This window comes from Ursus americanus, chromosome 33 (assembly GCF_024610735.1).
Source record: "Ursus americanus isolate L20-20 chromosome 33, mUrsAme1.1.p, whole genome shotgun sequence".
Classification (NCBI taxonomy): Eukaryota; Metazoa; Chordata; class Mammalia; order Carnivora; family Ursidae; genus Ursus; species Ursus americanus.
The window spans coordinates 9,471,035-9,489,960 of NC_142159.1; the positions used below are offsets into that span (position 1 = coordinate 9,471,035).

Consider the following 18,926-nt stretch of genomic DNA (forward strand, 5'->3'; position numbering starts at 1 on the left):
TAGGGATTGTAGTGAGGTTTAAATGCAAAAATAATGGCTAACATTTGTCTAGTGCCAATGTTCTAACTACTCTACATATGTTAGCTCATTTAATCATTATAACAACCTTAAAAGGTACAAATATTTTTATCATCACCATGTTACATAATAAACACTGAGGTACAGAAATTAAGTAATTTGCCCAAGGTCACCAGCTAAAGAGTGACACAACTAGAAATTAAAACCAGGCATTCTAGCCCTGGAGCTCATCCTCTTTTTTTTTTTTTTTTAAGATTTTTTTTATTTATTCATTTGACAGAGATAGAGACAGCCAGCGAGACAGGGAACACAAGCAGAGGGAGTGGGAGAGGGAGAAGCAGGCTTCCAGCGGAGGAGCCTGATGTGGGGCTCGATCCCAGAACGCTGGGATCACGCCCTGAGCCGAAGGCAGACGCTAACGACTGAGCCACCCAGGCGCCCCTGGAGCTCATACTCTTTAACACCTATGTCATATCTATAAAGCACACATCACAGAGCTCAGCTCATAACAGGTCATCAATAAATACTAGCATTATTATTTTAACTCCATATAATACCACCCAGTAAATAGTCACTGAAATGTATTAAACCAAGTAGAAGAGCCAGAATTTTAATCTAGGTTTCGCTCTTTATTTTTCCCCATAACTACATGTCTTTCCATAACACAGCGCCTCTGTTCTTAAATTTTTTGTGCATGTCCATCATTTCTACTAATACTAGATCATTAAACTTCCTTAGGACAGGGGTCACGTCTCCTACATTTTTGTGATCACGGACATCCACAAGGTCCTGTTCGTTGTGGATAATCAATTAATACGCATAAAATGAATGAGCATGCCATTCCTCTGCTCAAAATCCTCCCAAGAACTCCTGTCTCAGAAAAAAATGCAAAGTCTACAGCATAGCCAACAAGGCACTACATGAAATGCTCCTTCTCCTACCTCAACCTTTCTGAACTCAACTCCTACCATCTCCCCTAGATCATTTGATCCCACCCCACTGCCTTACTTAATGTTTCTCATTCACACCAAACATGCTGATTGTTCTTCTGCCTGGAACGCTCTTCTCTAGACAGCATTCAGGACTCTGCTCAAAAGTCGCCTTACCAGAGAGGTCGTCTCTGACCACTTTATCTACTATCTAAAGTATCCACCCCACCTCCCTTACTCTTTGTCCCCTTATTCTGCTTTCCTGTGAAAATCTTTTTCTTTACCCCTGATTTGTATACATGTTTATTATCTGTTCTCTCCCACTAAAATGTAAGCTCTAGAACAGACAATTCTTGTACTTTATTCACTGTGTGTCCCAATACAATTAGGACAGTGCTTTGTAAATAGCAGATGATCAGGGCTCCTGGGTGGCTCAGTCACTTGGGTGACTGACTCTTGATTTCATCTCAGGTCAGGATCTCAGGGTCCTGGGATCGAGCCTCATGTCAGGCTCTGCACTCAGTGGGGAGTCTGCTTGAGGATGCTCTTTCTCCCTCTCCCTCTGCCCCTCCCCCCAAAATAAATAAATAAATCTTTTAAAAAATAGCAGATGAGTGTTGTGATGAGCACTGGGTGTTATACACAACTAAGGAATTGTTGAACACTACATCAAAAACTAATGATGTCCTATATGATGGCTAACTGAACATAATAATAAAAAATTTAAAAAATAGCAGACAATCGATATTTATTAAATTAATAAATGGTAGATGTATTAGCTATCTATTGTTATACAACAAATTACCTCCAAAATGGGGCACCTGGCTGGCTCAGTCAGTGGAACATGAGGCTCTTGATCTTGGGGTTGTAAGTTCGAGCCCCACATTGGGTGTAGAGATTACTTAAAAATAAAATTAAAAAAAAAAAATACCCCCAAACCTTGGTGGCTTCAAACAACAAACATTTATTATTTCAATTTCTGTGGATCAAGAATTCAAGCATGACTTAGCTGGGTGCCTCTGGCTCAGGGTCTCTCATGATGTTGCAGTCAAGTGTCAACCACGTTTGCACTCAACTCAAGGCTCAACTCTCCCTGAAGAATGTACTTCCAAGCTCACTCACATGGCTATTATCAGGCCTCAGAAGATCTGCTTCCAAGCTCACTTACATTGCTGCTGACAGACTTGGTTTCTCACCACGTGGGCCTCTTTATAGGCTACCTGTACATTCTTAGGCTATGGCAGCTGGTGATGCGAGTGACAGGAAGAGAGCCAGAAGTACCCAAGAGGGACCAAGACAAAAGCCACAGCCTTCTGTAACCTAATCTTGGAAGTAACATCCCACCACTTGTGCTGTATTCTATTCATTAGAAGTGAAGTCACCGGGTCCAGGCCACACTCAAGCGGAAGAGATTACTCAAGGGCATGAATACCAGGAGGCGGGAATCACTGGGGACCATCTCAAAGGCTGCCTACCACAGTAGGCATAATAGAAGTCTAAAAACCAAACAAAACAGAAACACCTTGCCCTGTAGCCACCTGACATATTCTTTAGTATATTTTTTTATAAATGATGCTATGATCGCTATGCAATCATTCACCCCACGGCTAGTCTTTTCAGTCCTACAAACACCAGTGTTCATTAATGGTCATATTAGAGACAAACAAGTAGCAAGAATAAGTCAACAAAAATAGCATCTGGAAAAAAGGAATTATTGGATGAATCTTGCTAAGTAGATGACAATAATCTCTCAAAATAGTGATGGGATATGGGGGTGCCTGGGTGGCTTAGTCAGTTGAGCATCCAACACTTGATCACAGCTCACGTCTGGATCTCAGGGTTGTGAGTTCAAGCCCTATGTTGGGCTGCATGACATATATACACGCACACACACACACAATCAACAAATGTATGTTATATATATATTTATACGCCAATATATATACTAGCAACCAATAGCCAATCCATATATATGGATTATGATATTATAGAAATATTGTTCATTTTCTTAGGTATAATAATGGTATTGCAGTTATGTAGGATAATGTCTTTATTTGTAGGATATCCATACCAAAGCGTTTTAGGAATAAAGTGTCATGATATCTGAGATTTACTTTCCAAAAAAATATGACTCACACACACGTACACAGAGAGACGATCAGAAGCAGTCATAATTACAACCCAGATTGTAAATCTTAATTATCCTGGGAAATCATATTCTCGCCATACCTCTATATGTCTAGTGTGTCCCCTATGTTATGTATCTAGCTACTGTACTATACAATATCTGTGTTTGAGGGATGAGGATGAAATGAAAGATGATATTGACCCTCTGCCTTCCAGAAGCTGGCAATCTCACTGGGGAATAGAGTTTCATATACAATATAAAACAACACACAACAGGGCACCTGGGTGGCTCAGTCGGTTAAACGTCTGCCTTTGACTCAGGTCATGATCCCAGGGTCCTGGGACTGAGGTCCGCAGTGGGCTCCCTACTCTGCAGGGAGTCTGCTTCTCCCTCTGCCCCTCCTCCTACTCACACTTTCAATCTCTCTCTCTCTCTCTCTCAAATAAATAAAATCTTTTTTAAAAAAAATTTAAACACACACACAACAAATCTGATATATAACAAATAAATGCTGCAAGAGTTCAGAAAAGGATACCAATAAACCTTCAGAGAATAAATATCTTTGAAACCTCTTTCCTCTAACAGGTTTCTTATTGTTGGCATCCTTTCCCTTAAGTACTTCTCCTTTACTTTATCGACTTGGCAACAACCGACTGATGATTTCCTACCTTTTAACAAAATTATCTGGAGACCATCTAAAAATAAAATACTTGTTTTGCCGGTTTAAAACACAGGATATGATTTTTAAAATAAAATACTATTTACATTTTCACTGGAAAAAAAAACACTAAATATACTATGTGGATTTTCTGGCCTTCAAAAGCAACTATGTTATTTCAAGAGTTGAGGATGCCAGAAAGCTTGAAGATTTAAAAATAACCTCACAAAGAGCTCATTTCCAACACCAGATGGAAAGAAATTACTCTAAAGACACATGTGTGGGAGGACATATATACAACATCATATGACACCATGCGAAAGGTTTATCTAATTACATAATAGCATCAAGATTAGCAGGACGCACAGGTAGTAAGTTAGCAACAGTGTCAATTCTCTTAATCATTAAAAAAGATAAAAGGGCAAGAAACAGCAAGTGGGTGGTAGCAAAAAAAAAAAAAAAAACCCTTCTCTTTAAGAACCCTTTCATGAGTCCCTATTGCATACTGAAATGGTTGACAGGTAAAATTTGAGGACTTGGGGTGCCTGGCTGGCTCAGTTGGTGGAGCATGTAACGCTCGATCTCAGGGGTTGTGGGTTCAAGCCCCATGTTGGGTGTAGAGATTACTTAAAAATAAAAATCTCTTAAAAATAAATAAATAAACAAACATTAAAAATAAATAAATAAAATTTGAGGGCTTAAATCCTTGGAGCTCTTAACAGTTCTGCCTGTGTCTATATGGTCAAAACTAGGCGGAAACATTTATTTCAATAACCTGTCCCAAGTGTATCATCCAAGTGAAACACTTCTCACTTTAATATACGTAGAACTCCGAAGTGGTAAATTAAAATACTTGACATACAGGGGCGCCTGGGTGGCTCAGGCATTAGGCGTCTGCCTTTGGCTCAGGTCATGATCCCAGGGTCCTGGGATTGAGCCCCACATCGGGCTCCCAGCTTGGTGACGAGGAGCCTGCTTCTCCCTCTCCCTCTGCCTGCTGCTCCCCCTACTTGTGCGCCCTCTCTGTCAAATAAATAAAATGTTAAAAAAAAAAAACTTGACATATATATTAAAATGGCAATTCTTTATAAGATGATGTATTCAAACTGTTAAGATCTCATTGTGTTAAAATAATTTTAATAGGGTTATTTAATTTATATAAGCGTTAAGTAATAGCTCAATAGCAATCACAACTCAACCTTGACATAGCACTATATGCTCATAATTACCGAGAGTATGTTTCTACTTTACTTGTGAGTCACAGGCTTAAATTTACCTATGCTTTATGCCCTATGCTTTAATGTTGTTAAATCCCTGACGTAACCCTATGCTTTACTGTTGTTAAGCACTGAGAATTATTCAAAACTTTTGTAACATTTTTATGACTCAATGCATATTATCAAAATAGAATATAAAAGTTTTCTGAATGAATATTAATGTAGAAAGTATTTAAACTTCAGTCTATATTGTATCCAGTGCTACAATTCAGACATATAGTGTGCCTTACCAAAAAAATTGGTTTGGATTAGGATACTTTTTGTAGAGGATGGAAGGCACAAGAAGCAGGTAAGCTGCATTTATAAATCAAAACTAACTTCAGGAGTAAATAGTATATCCTATTTTATTTTATCTTATTATTTCCACTTATTTCCAAAACAATTTGAGGTGTTCCTGTTCCTATTAATAGATAATATTATTAGATAACAGAATTACGGGGGGCGCCTGGGTGGCGCAGTCGTTAAGCGTCTGCCTTCGGTTCAGGGCGTGATCCCAGCGTTCTGAGATTGAGCCCCACATCAGGCTCCTCCGCTGGGAGCCTGCTTCTTCCTCTCCCACTCCCCCTGCTTGTGTTCCCTCTCTTGCTGGCTGTCTCTGTCAAATAAATAAATAAAATCTTAAAAAAAAAAAAAAACAGAATTACACCTATACATTGAATACAGATACAAAAAGAATTAGCTAATACTAATAGAGCATCTACTGCTTCTTCCAATCTTATTTATCAATATAAATATTTAGTCATAGTCCCCACCTATTCCATCAGACGATTTTGCCTCTTCCTACCTACTCTGCCAAGATTTCTTTAACCCTACCCAAAGCTCCACTCCACACAGCTCAGAAACAAATTTATTTTCTGCAAACAGAGATTCTCTTGAGAGCTGAATGACAGAAGACGGCCCAGATTAATCTGGTGGCATTGACCCAAAGAACCCTCAGCCATGAAAGGGAGACAGCAATAAATAATCACAGTTTAATCCATATGGATTTATCCTGGAGATAATCAAGAGATAATTGCAATAGGAGAACTGGTCTTAATACGTGCAATAACAAAATAATAAAAAAACATGATGCCAGAATGGCTCTGGAATTTCATATACAAGGGACTTTTAGGGATAGCATATTTATTTAGGGGGACTTTGGAGGAAGCTGATAAAGATTAGGGGGTAGGATATATTAAAGTCTCTCCAAGTCATTCCTTGAATTATACTGACCACACCCGATATCGGTATTTTGCTTTTCTTTAAAGTCCAAAGAGCTAGCCAATTTATTTTCAAATACTTCAAGGTGGGTACAATCCCATTTAAATAAAATATAATTAACAACTTTAGTATAAACAGACTTTCATCATAATCAGATTCTCTCACTAAACTTTCCTAAAACCAACATGTGAAGTGGTGACAGTGAGGCAGTTAATTCTAAATAAGATCATCAAAATAAAATATCAAAGTTCTCCTTTCTAATGCCTTCAGTTTCTGAATACTGTTCATTGCTATAGCTTCGTTAATCTTTCTCACTGTGTATTCATTAAATAGCAGCAGAGTAAATCAAAATACTAATTTCATCCGGTGTGTACACCAGAGTATTTGTTACACTGCATTTTACTGAACATACCATGAATCTACTCATAAAAAGGACACACAGTAAGCCACCAATGACATAACAACAAGCTTAAATAAAAAGCAAACATTAACACATATATTTAGAATCTGGCTCTTTTTTTTTTTAAGATTTTATTTATTTATTTGACAGAGATAGAGACAGCCAGCGAGAGAGGGAACACAAGCAGGGGGAGTGGGAGAGGAAGAAGCAGGCTCATAGTGGAGGAGCCCGATGTGGGGCTCGATCCCACAACGCCGGGATCACGCCCTGAGCCGAAGGCAGACGCCTAACCGCTGTGCCACCCAGGCGCCCCAGAATCTGGCTCTTTTCTACCTAAAAGCTATTATAAATGCAATAAATCCATCACCTTCCAAAAATTCTGGATTCTCTACATAAATAAGGCTCATAACTAATAAATTCAGAGGCCTCTTTTAAAAGTTTTTAAGTTCCATCATTGGGGGTGTTAGCGAAAAAAGCAAAGTTGTTCATAAGAAAAAAGTTCTTAAATTTATTATTGCTTAGCTCACAAATAAAATAAGGTGCATTCTCAAGCAAGAGAGAAAAAAACAAGTTCTTTAGAGGTAGGGATGAATCTGCATCTGAACATGCCACGTGACCAATCACAAATTTGATAAGACTCGGAAAAATACACTGGCAGCACTTGAGCTGGCCAGCTCCTTAGATAACAGGGAAACAGATTGTGGTCTAAACACGTGCTCCTGTTCATTTCAGAACCAAATTCAGTGCCGCCACCCCCATGGCCATTGAGATACCAAAGTTATAAAATCAGATCACCAATATTAAAATGGATTTGGACATTTAGAAAACAATATATGCAAGCCCTATCACTCACATCACAAATAACAGACCATATATTTTAAATCACAATCTATGATTGTGCATATCAAAATACCTGCAGAGAATTTAAGAATCCTGTGACTTTTAGCCAACACTTCTGACAGACTTAACTCTGAAGCTTTCTTAGCAAAAGTAGGAAGGAAACCAAATAATACTGTAAGCACACCATCTCCCACAATATGAATCTGCTTAAAATTAAGACCATAAAAACGCAAGAATGAGATGGAAGTCTAGCTCTGTAATTTCCAAAAATGTTGAACTCAAGCTGCACACAAGAAAACATCACACTGGCGAACTTTAAATGTAGGGCACAAACCTGACAAAAAAGAATAACAGAAAGATATATAGGTCATACCTCAACAAATGCCACGAACATTTTTTTCAGAGACAGGAATCATTTAAAATCATGTGTTAATTTAGGGGTGCCTGGGCGGCTCAGTTGGTTAACTGTCAGACTCCTGATTTCAGCTCAGGTCGTGATATCAGGGTTGTGAGATCGAGTCTCACGTGGGGCTCTGCCCTGAGTGCAGAGGGAGAATCTTTAGCTGGCTCTGCACTGAGTGCAGCTAAAAGATTGTCCCTCTCCCTTTCCCTCTGCCTCTGCTCTTTCTCTCTAAAATAAAGCAATAAAATCTTCAAAAAAATAAAATAATAAAAAAATAAAATGACTTGTTAATTTAGATATTAGCTCAGAAGGGCTTTTTTGGTGTTCGTTTATTTGTTTGTTTGTTTGTTTTTAAAGATTTTTTTATTTATTTATTCGACAGAGATAGAGACAGCCAGCGAGAGAGGGAACACAAGCAGGGGGAGTGGGAGAGGAAGAAGCAGGCTCATAGCGGAGGAGTCTGATGTGGGACTCGATCCCATAATGCCAGGATCACGCCCTGAGCTGAAGGCAGACGCTTAACCGCTGTGCCACCCAGGCGCCCCTCTTTTGTTTTTTTGATCAGAGAGAGAGAGCAGGGTGCACAAGCAGGGAGAACGGCAAGCAGAGGGAGAAGCAGGCTCCCTTCTGAGCAAGGAGCCCAATGTGGGACAGGATCCCAGGACTCTGGGATCATGACCTGAGCCAAAGGCAGATGCTTAACTGACTGAGGCACCCAGGCGTCCCACCTTATAAGTGTTTCACTGGGAAAAAAGAAAGGGGATAGATGAAAGTACTTTTAAATATGCAGAGGATAATTTGTGTATTACTTTGCTAATACATAAATTATTATATCATGTTATTTTATATTTTATACTGAGGATAAGACTAGTTTAAAACAGGTTTGTTCAACACATCTACTACTTGAAAACAACAAATATGATTTGGGTGTTTAACAAACATTAAGGAAATGATGACCCTTAGACCACCAAGAAAGAGAAGAGATGCATAAAGCAAGCCGACCGACCTAAAAGATGGGTCTATTAGCTTAGATTAGTTTAGTCCATTTCTTTTTTTTTTTTTTTTTTTAAAGATTTTATTTATTTATTCGACAGAGATAGAGACAGCCAGCGAGAGAGGGAACACAAGCAGGGGGAGTGGGAGAGGAAGAAGCAGGCTCATAGCGGAGGAGCCTGACGTGGGGCTCGATCCCATAACGCCGGGATCACGCCCTGAGCCGAAGGCAGACGCTTAACCGCTGTGCCACCCAGGCGCCCCAGTTTAGTCCATTTCTGTTAGCTTAGTCTATCTGCTGACAGCCACAATTTCCAAGCATTAAACTTAAACTCGTCAACTGGTAGAGCTCTTAGCTCTGAATAGAATGGAAGCCTAAGTAGTTTTCTTAATCCACCATAGGCCATCATCTACTACTAAGTATCAACGGGACACTTAGGACCTAAATCCTTTTAACAAACACCAGCTAAAGAAAACTAAACTAGCTGGCCATACAAATGAATCCCTAAGAAAATTCAAAACAAAACAAAAAACTCCATCGAAGTTCCTTCCACATATGGAACTTTTCCCCATACTTCAAATTATTAATCTATGGAGCATTTTTAAGGTAAAAGACCTGAAAACAGTCAGGAAGAGCATATATGGAACTGCATGGCCAAAGAGACAGAGATGGGAAAGCATGAGTTATTACTGGACCATTCTTCTTAGGCGAAAACTACAAGTAATAAGGAGAATAAAGGTAAAAAGGTAGATTGGGGACTTATTATAAGATATTTGGATATAACACTAGTAAACACATTGCGAGTATTTTGGCGAGGCCTAAAAATTAAAAACATTTCTTTTCAAGACTGAATTCAATTACATAAGGAAAAAAAAGTGTGGTTTTGTTACTAGAAGAAAAAGAAATCAGAAGGTTAGCACACTGAGCTTGGGTTTGCCAGTGAGTTCACTTTTAATAGTGGCAAAGATATACCCTACTTCAGTTTCCCCCAGAGATATGAATAACTCTTGTATTTACCTTAATTATAACCTTCTTGTAGAAAGCACTCTGAATTAGCACCTTGATTCCAAGGCAATCTGATGTTGTTATAGCCATTTTTTATCTGTCATTTATTGAGTACTGACTGTGTGCCAGATATCCTGCTACCTACTCTACATGGATTATGTTAATAACACCCCAAGAAACTATTCACAAAACCAAAAATTATACAGCTGGCAAAGAACTTATGATGTTCCCAACTTACAGAAAAGGGAAATGAAGAGTACATCAAGTTTCCATGAAAAATAAGGGCGATATGTATAACTGCTTTGTTAAAAACATAAACCAGGGGCGCCTGGGAGGCTCAGACGGTTAAGCGTCTGCCTTTGGCTCAGGTCATGATCCCAGGGTCCTGGGATGATCGAGCCCCACATGGGCTCCCTGCTCAGCGGGGAGCCTGCTTCTCCCTCTGCCTGCTCCCCCCCTGCTTGAGCGCTCTCTCTCTTTCTCTCTCTGTCAAATAAATAAATAAAATCTATTTTTAAAAAAATTTAAAAAGCGTAAACCACCTAAAATTGTTGCCAGGACTGAGAATACAAAAAACAGTAGTGAGCAAGAGCATATACAGAGAGCATGAATCCACTATAATAATATCCAAGCCACAAGACATAACCATTTCTTGCAATTTTCCCCTAAAAACAGAAAGAACAAAATAGCAGCTGTGAAATCACCCAGACTACTAAAAAAAGGTTTCGGCATCTCTTAAAAACCAAACCAAAACACCTATCTCCTAATCAGCAGCAGGTGCCAAAAAACGACAAGTCCCCACAGACTAGTTATTCATGGTAGGGCACAGTTAGAGGAACAACAGGATGACAGTGGCTATCATGTGGCCAGAAACCAATCCGTCAGCAATTTGTTGCACGTGAGATCACTTTCTCTCCAGAGAACGCGCGTTCCTGGGGCGGAGGGACCTGGTCTGGCAAGCCCCCGCCCGGAACCATCGCCGGGTGGTGCCTCTCGGAGCGCGAGCCTACATCCAGCCTCCCCACAGGTAGAAGCAGCCCAGCAAGCGGGGGGAAATATTTCCAAGCCGACAGATGCAGGAACTGAAAAAGGAGGTCACGATGCTGAGAGAATAGATTTAACCCTTTGGTCACTGGGAACCGCGAAGGCTAAGGGGAGCGCGGCAGAGCCCTCGGGGTCGGAGGACTCTTTCAGTGGGGCGGGTGTCTCTGGCGGGAAGGCCTCAACAGTCCTTCCAGGGCTCCCTCCAGCCCTCAGCCCATGCCGGACTTCTCCAGACAGCCCAGCCACCTCGTCACGGAGAAACTGCTCTGCGGCTGCACCCAACACCTTCGCCGCCCGGAACCCGCAATCCTCCTCCATTTGGTTTCCTTCCAAGGCTCCTGCCCGTGGACAGTGACTGGCAGACCTCGTCAAAAACAGACCCCAAGCCCAACTTTGCAACGCTCCCTCGGCGCAGCCCCCGCCTCTTTCTGCTCAGGCCGGCCGCGTCCCGGCTGCAGCCCCTCAACCTCCGGCGCGCGGAGGCCCCGGAGCCCGCGCCCCCGGCCCGGGGCCTGCGGGGGGCTGCAGACAAAGAGGCTGCGGCGCCGCCGCGGCCGCCAGGACCGTCCCCTCGGGGACAGCTCCGCGCCCCCCAACCCCGCTCGCGCGCCGCAGCCGCCTCGCCTCACCGGTGGCCCCCGGGGCCCGGGCTCCCGAGCCCGCCGCTGCAGCCGCCCGACGAACAATGGCAGGAGAAGGCGCCGGCGCCGAGACTCGGGCCCTCTGCGGCTCGCGGGCCCGCCGGCTGCTGGCGGACTGACTGACTAACCCACCGGCGGAGGGAGGGAGGGAGCGAGCGAGTGAGCGAGTGAGCGAGTGAGCGAGCAAGCGAGCGAGCAGGCGGCCCCGGCGCGCGCCCTCCCGCCTTCCCTCCGTGAGGCGAGGCCGCCGGGCCCGCAGCCAGCCAGCCCGCGCGCGCCCCTCCCCCTCCGTTCGCCACAACATTGTAGTAAATTTCTATTGGACGGAGACTGAGGGAGGGAGGGGGCCGGGCCCGCGGCCCGTCAGCCCATTGGCTGAGGACAAGTTCTGGGCTCCTCTAGTTTCCCCCGTCCTCTAGGCCGGTAAGGGCCGGGGAGGGGAAGGAAAAAGAGGGGAAAAGGCAAGGGGCTGGCCGCGTGTGCGCAAGCGCAAGTCGAACTCGCTCTGGAGTCCGGGTGTTCCCGGCCCCTGCAGCACCCACGTGGGGATTGAGGCAGCTAGTGCCCAGGACCGAGGTGAGGCCCCTTCCGCCGGGAGGAGGCCCAGGTAAGAGGCCGAGATTTGAAAGCCTCAAGGAAAGCCCAGTCTGCTGCCTGCCGACTGCCCACTAATGCACTTCGTGACCTTGGGTAAGTCACTCAGCTTCTCTGGGTCTCAGTTTCCCCATCTACTAACTTGATGGTCTCTAGGCACCATTCACACCCTGACGTTCGTGGAGCCTTACCTCTCTGGCTGCTGTGTAAGGCCCGAAACGGAAGCTGAATGTTGTGGCCACGCCAAGATTTTACTTGTCTTTTGCATTTAAGGGTCTCCTAATTCTACCCTGGCACCCTCAAAATCATAAAAACCTAGCTTCCGAGGTCTGCGCTCCAGCTGAACTTAGGGTTGCACTGATAGTTAGCCTGATGTGCCTTTATTTCCTTTCAGAAGTTTCAGGGGCCCCTTGACCCTTCACACTCCCTGCCAGGCTTAACTCTAAAAAGGCTGGGACCCCACAGAGCAGAATGAAGGCTCATGTTTTAAGCACGGTCCCTACAAGGTAAGACAGGTTCTGGTATTCCCATTCTAGAGATGAAAACACTGAGGCAGAGAGGCTTAGACCTGCCAGGATAAGAAGCCAGGCCAACTGACATCAGAACCTGCCTGTGCCATCTTCACTGTCTCCCGGTATCTGACCACAGCCCCTCTCCCATCCACAGCTCAGCCTCTAGAAACAGACACCTGGGTTCAGTTCTCAGCCTCCAGCCCTCCCTCATTGTGTGGACTTCTCTGTGTCTGTTTCTAACCCCCATAAAAGGGGATAATGATAGTTCTACCTCATAAGAGTTATTGTAAGAATTAAATCAGTTAAAATATGTAAAGGGCTTAGAACAGCGTGTAGCTCATAGTAAGATCTACATAAGTGTTCATTATTACTGCTATTCGGAGACTAAAATATGGACTGAGAGGTGTGGAGCAGGCTGACATAATAACATGTTTGTTAAGCTCTCAATTGTTGTCAGCAGTGAGCTGAGCACATTGCATGAATTATCTGTTTGAAACATCCTAAGTGAGCCACTTGAGGACTACCTGACTACCCTATCTAAAACAGCCTCCACCCACACACCCTTGCCCTGCTTTTTTTTTTTTTTTTTAAGATTTTATTTTTAAGTAATCTCTACACCCAACATGGGGCTCAAACTCACAACCCCAACACCAAGAGTCACATGCTCTACTAACTGAGCAAGCCAGGCACCACCCCCCTTTTATTTTGAGATTTTATTTTCACCTCGCCCTGCTTTAATTTGCTTCATAGTCCTGCTACCTGACTTTCTATATATTTATTTATTGCTCCTCTCAATACAGTGTTGCAGTTTAGATCCCCTAAATGACAAGCTCCAAGAGGACAGGGATTGTGCTCCTCTTATTCATCTTCCAGAACAGTGCATACTCAATAAATATTTGTTGAACAAGTGAACAAATTATCCCCATTTTATATATAAGGAAGCTGAAGCTTAGTAAGGTCAGGTGACTTGGCCGGGGTCATTCTGCGTACTCGAGGTGAAGCACCTACTCTTGAATATTCTGGTCCCCTGCCTCAGGTTCTCAGGTTAAGGCATACATTTGATTCAGGGAGCTCTCTACCCTACCATGTCTGTGCCTCAGAGGCTTCCTCCATATCAGACCTGGAAATCTGGTACCATGAAGGATAAATCCTGAAGATCGATCACCAAATGCCTCGCCATGACCACTATGTTATCCAGCAAATTCAGACTCATAAAAACCAAGAGTCTCTATGCCATGAAGTGCTAGCCAAGACACATCGTATTTAAAAAGGCTTGTTTGGATGAATGGAGTGTGTAGTACTTAGCAGTCATCTCCCTGAAGAAAGGCAGGGGTCTCAGGCTAAGAAAAAAATAGCTAAACGAAGGCAGGTCTAAACCACTCATATTCAGAGTGCTCTGCAACACCACGCCAAAAACTGTTGGCACGGGCTTTAGAATCACAAACACCTGAAGTCCAGTCTTCGCTTGCACTTCATAGCCTGGAGTTGAAAGGGCTTTGTAAACTCTAAAGGACTATCATGCATGACTGGTTTTGTTATCAAGTTATAAGCCATCACCTATTAGGCGAAGTGCTCAACCCCTCAGCGTCGCTGGGCCCACCCCATAGTAGGCAGTCGGGGGATAAGTAATGCCCAGTCTGAAGGCAGAGAAACGACCCAAACTACTCGTAGGCATGTGCCCAGCTGCCCTCTCAGAAGAGGTCTCTGCAAACCAGACATCCAGTGCCAGTTCGCCCTGCAGAGGCAGCTCCTGGGTCCCCAGGGTCAAGGTCCCAAGCACCATCCCTGAGGCTAATTTTCTAGGCAGAAACTCAGCTCCCTGCCTGCCTGCTTCATGCTCACATCTGGGTGGCGGTTGTGCCATACTCCAAGCCCCAGGACGGGGTCTCTAGGGGCCATCTCTAGCCCGCCTGCCAGCTGAGCCCGCCACTGCCTCCTCCACCACCCCTCCTGTTCCTTCCTGGGGAATACAGGCCCTGCTAGCTGCCTGTCAGCCCCTGGAGCGGTCAAGGGCACTAAGAAAAAAAAAAGAAAGAAAGAAAAAAGACGGCTTGAAAGGGTCCTAATCCTTTCCCACTGCAAACTGAGCTCAAACACCAGCTGCACAGAAGAGGGCGAAATGAGGTGGTGAAATTGGGTGGTGACCGGTGGGGAAGGCCAGGGACAGTAGCTGGGGCCTCCGATGACCTGGAAGAAATGAGGTTGGAGACAGTGGGGGTAGAGTGGGGGAAACAGTTGGAGTCTGAACCATTCCCAAATCTGGGACGCGGGTGGATTAGGGACACAGCTGGCCTTACACCCCAGTGATGGGGCTCATGGAAAACATTTGTCTGTTGTGCGGGGTGGCAAGAGATGAAGAGGGTTTTGAAAAGCTGGGCCCGCCAGCAAAGTGTTCTGAATGGTCACTAAAGAATAAAAACCCATCCTGGTAACAAAACTACATGAAGTAGAGTTGTCTTTTCCATCCTGCCCATGGTCATAAAATTGCAGTCATTTCAGACCTTTTAAACACAAATGATAAACAGGCTATGATAAGGAAAATTACTGTTTATATAGTGCTATGCCTTTCTAGGCAATTATTTTTAGTAGTAGTACTTGAATTATTCGTAGAAAATATAGTTAAATAAGGGGCGCCTGGCTGGCTCGGTCAGTGGAGCGTGCGACTCTTGGTCTCAGGGTTGTGAGTTTGAGCCCCGGGTTGGGTGTAGAGATTGCTTAAAAATAAAATCTTTATTAAAAAAAGAAAGAAAGAAAATATAGTTAAATAAGAAGAAAAAAATTTAAATCACCATAAGATCATCAATCAGAAATAGTTACCATCAATATTTTGGTGGTGGACTTCCCTTCTAGTACCTTCTCTTACACATATACTTTTTTTTTATGTATATGAAATTAAGTCATACGAAACTGCTGATTTTATAAGTTAAAAATAGTCAAACAGGGGGCACCTGGGTGGCACAGCGGTTAAGCGTCTGCCTTCGGCTCAGGGCGTGATCCCGGCGTTATGGGTTCAAGCCCCACATCAGGCTCCTCTGCTATGAGCCTGCTTCTTCCTCTCCCACTCCCCCTGCTTGTGTTCCCTCTCTCGCTGGCTGTCTCTATCTCTGTCAAATAAATAAATAAAATCTTTAAAAAAAAAAAAATAGTCAAACAGCAGCTACTGCGTATCGTTCAACCTAATGCTTTTTTTTCAAACTTAAATCATACTGTTTTGGAACTGAGTTTTTCTACCTCATAACATATTGTGACATTTGCATCACCATTTTTAATAGTACCCTCAAATGGATATACCATAATTTGGTTAACCTAGATGTCCAACATTTAGGTTTAATGCCCATCTTTATCTCTTTTACTCAACAAACATCCTTTTATCTAAGCATACCTATGATTATTTTTTTTTAGGATGCATTGACTGCAGCATTTTTTTTTTTTAAATTATTGCATACAAGGCTGCCCTTCTGGTCATTTTTGAGATAAAGGCCAAAGAAATCAGCCTATGCAGTAATTTTATACAATACCTTGTCTTTTGCATTTGAAAACACAGAGCATGCTTTGACCTCTGTGACACAGTACACTTTGCTTGCAAAAATTGCATTAAGCTTGGCCCTAAAGCCCAGTAAGAACAAAAAATGTGACTGAAACACATACATTGGAGTTGGCAAGTTCTGTCCTTTCTGCTGTGAAAACACTCCAAGAAACAAGGGGCCGAAGGGAAGGAAGTTGAAAATGTAAGAGGACCCAGTAGATGGTAGCTAAGACACTCCTCTAGGCTTTTCAATTCACAAAATGTTAGAATTGGATAGGCCCTTAGAGACCATCAAGCCCAAGCTGCTAACTTTTAAACATTGGGAAACGGGTGCAGAAACCGGAAGGACTTGTCCAAAGTCACACAGCACAGATGGCAGAGCCCGAACTTGAAGGCAAGTCTTCTGACCCCTACTACAGGATTCTGTTCCCTGCCTTCCGCCGAGCCCACCTACATTTCCTTTCCAAAGCTGCAGGCCAAGTCATATAAACCTAGGAATGTCGGAGCTGCAAGGGCCCTTAGAGATAACTTGTTAATAAGAATAATGACAACTGCATTTATTAGGTATTTACTAAGTGCAGAGCACATACTAAGTACTTCATATGCATTTATTGCGTTAAGCCTCAGAGCGATCCTACAAAGTAATATTACCCTCAACTGCAGTTGAAAAACCACAGCCCTTGGGGCGCCTGGGTGGCTCAGTCGTTAAGCGTTAAGCGTCTGCCTTCAGTTCAGGGCGTGATTCCCGCATTCTGGGATCGAGCCCCGCATCAGGTTCCTCCGCTGGAAGCCTGCTTCTTCCTCTCCCACTCCCCCTGCTTGTGTTCCCTCTTTTACTGGCTGTCTCTCTCTCTCTCTGTCAAATAAATAAATAAAATCTTTAAAAAGAAAAAAAGAAAAACCACAGCCCAGAAATGTGAGCTATTTTGCCCAACATCACACAGCTTAAACCAGGTCTGTCTGATACCACTGTCCCCTGCTACTTTCACATCACTCTCAGAAAAGCAGTTTGGAAATGACATGAATGAGCAACGCCAACCTCTGTCCCAAGACCCCAGGGAAAGGCTGTTGTGGCTGCTTCTGACTATAGCCCTAGGACATTCAAGGAGGGGACACAAGGATCTGGCCTCCCGTGACCCTCCCCAACCCCCTTGTCTCGCCAGCTGGAGTGGGCCTAATGACCCTGATCCAGCAAAGCCTCCAGCTCACTCAAGCTTAACCCATTAATTCTCTCTCCCCAGGGCCACGTACCCTCTAGGTCTAGAGGGTGTCCCAAGAAACAGGGGGAGAGACTGAGTGCCACCAGCTAGCGGAGCCCCTTCTAGAACTGGTGAAGTCAGCCTGGCCCAACCCTCACGGAGGAGAGGGCAGAGGAGGAGCCACAGGGAAGCAGGCAGGACCGAGCACCTCTTTCGTGTAGGCACTGGGGGTCGCGGAATGAATCAGAAGAGTCCCGAACAATAAGGACAGTGACCATTACCGTCATCCCATAAAAGGGTGATGGCAAGAAGAGGTAAAAGGAGTATGGGCTTTTGAGGCAGGCAGACCTGGGTTCACATCAAAGTTCCACCACTGAGATACTATGGGAGTCTATGCAGTCCCTTCTCCTCTCGGCCTCGTCTATAATATGCAGAAGCGTGTGCCAAACACTGTGTACCAAGTACTTTTATATACAGTACGTCAGTGAACCTTCACAATAGTCCCTGGAGGAAGGCATGACTGTAATTCCCATTTTACAGATGAGGAAGCTCAACACTTATCCAAGATCACCCAGCTAAGAAGTGGCCAAGTTCAGGTTCAAATCCACATCCGGCTGGCTTTACGGCCAGTACTCTTCTTACGGTTTACAGATTGCTCGCATTTCCACCACGGTCAGGGTACTCGTACCAACAAGGATGGAATAAGGTACTCATCAGGTGCCTGCATTCTCTTGGTTAATTTTCACAACCACCCTGTGGAGTGGGTACTATTTTCACCCCATTTTATAGCTTTGGAGCTGAAGTCAGAGCGATGAGGCAGTTTGCCCAGTGTCATGGAGCTAGGAAGGGGCAGAGTTGGGAAACCAAGTTTGTCTGACTCCAGAACCCTATCCTTTGCCCACTCCACTATCCCGCCTCTCTTGCCAGTGAGGCCAAGGAGGTGTCTCTATCTCTGACAGATGAGAAGGCTGAGGCCTAGCAAGAGGTCGTGATGTGTCTATGGTGACCCAAAACCAAGCAGCTAAGCAGGGACTTAAACCCAGGGCCCTGAGTCTTCAACCCAGGGTTACTTCCCCCACCCATAATACTGAGTCCTAAGCACCAGAAAATGCCCCTGTCCACTCGATATTGGGAAACCTTATGCCTAGCTCCCCCAGGGGGGTTGGAGAACCCCTTCCCTACCAGGCCAGGCATAGAGAGCTGAGGGTGTGGAGGAGAATCTTAGCAGGATACTACCTGGGGAAGACAGCGGTTGTCCCGGTTACCCAGCTGCCTGGAGCTTTGGACACCTCTGTCTTGGTCTGCCTAAGCCATGCACCCATAGCTGGGAAGGGGGTAGTTCCAGAGGAAGCTGCACGAGGCCTGGGCTTCCCCGGCTGGCACAGCTCTCTGCTGTGATTGCTGCTAAAAAACAGAAGGCTCAATCCTCTGGGCCTACGTGCTAATTACCGATAATGACATAATAACTAATGTGGGCCCAACAGCCAAACAGCCCCAACTAGAAATTCTGCATAGCTCAGGCTTGGGAACAAAAGATTTGGGCACTCCAACTGAAACT

At 44.2% G+C, this 18,926-nt stretch overlaps 1 protein-coding gene across 11 annotated transcripts in view; it reads right to left on the reverse strand.

Moving 5' to 3' along the window:
• Positions 1–18,926, reverse strand: part of EPB41 (erythrocyte membrane protein band 4.1) — a 189,843-nt gene that overhangs the window by 163,932 nt on the left and 6,985 nt on the right. The window contains exon 1 of one of the 11 annotated variants that reach the window (XM_087858376.1): positions 11,526–11,821. The exons of the other annotated variants lie outside the window; for them this stretch is intronic. The gene's annotated coding sequence lies outside the window, so the exon portion shown is untranslated. Of the gene's footprint in view, positions 1–11,525; positions 11,822–18,926 lie in introns of those variants that run through there. 11 annotated transcript variants of the gene reach the window in all.